Genomic DNA, 648 nt, shown 5'->3' with positions numbered 1-648 from the left:
CTTTAGAATAGATTTTTATTTTAAATAAAAGAAATTGCATTAAATGAAGAACTGTTAAAATGTTATTTTGAATTACTTTACATGGTTTTAGTTTGTCAAGGCTGTATATTGTATCTATGTATTCTGTTTCATAGTCCCTCTATTTTTTTCAATATGTACTCTACTTTTCCTCTAGATTCTATAATTCATTGCAATGACCTAACAGAACTCAGAAACAATAATCATGACAAAAGCTGTTTATTGAGATATCTCACAGGTTTCAATATAAGTGAGAAATGCTCAGGACACAATCATTCACTCAGGATATGTTACAAGGATTTTTTTCAAGGCTGCTACTAAATGCCCAAACCACATGTCAATCCACATTAAGTCTCAGCTCAAAATCTGTGGGTCAGTGAAAGCAGATCAATAAATTAAGGGCCCAGACATCTCCCCCTCCAGAAGAACACAACCTGAATGTCCTCAGCTCCACCTTTATGGGTCAGCAAACCCCACTTCTCCAATTAATTGCCCAAAGGGACCCCACAACACAGGTCAACCGTCTACCCCAATGGACTCAACTTTGCTTGTTCTGTGTACTGGGAAGTCCATTGCTCTACCTTATGTTCTTTCTTCTCATTAGCCTTGGGCTCCTTGGATGTCATAGCT

Source organism: Echinops telfairi, unplaced genomic scaffold, assembly GCF_000313985.2.
Source record: "Echinops telfairi isolate 266 unplaced genomic scaffold, ASM31398v2 ScPeMD7_11;HRSCAF=52, whole genome shotgun sequence".
Lineage (NCBI taxonomy): Eukaryota > Metazoa > Chordata > Mammalia > Afrosoricida > Tenrecidae > Echinops > Echinops telfairi.
This window is presented reverse-complemented; position numbering follows the sequence as displayed.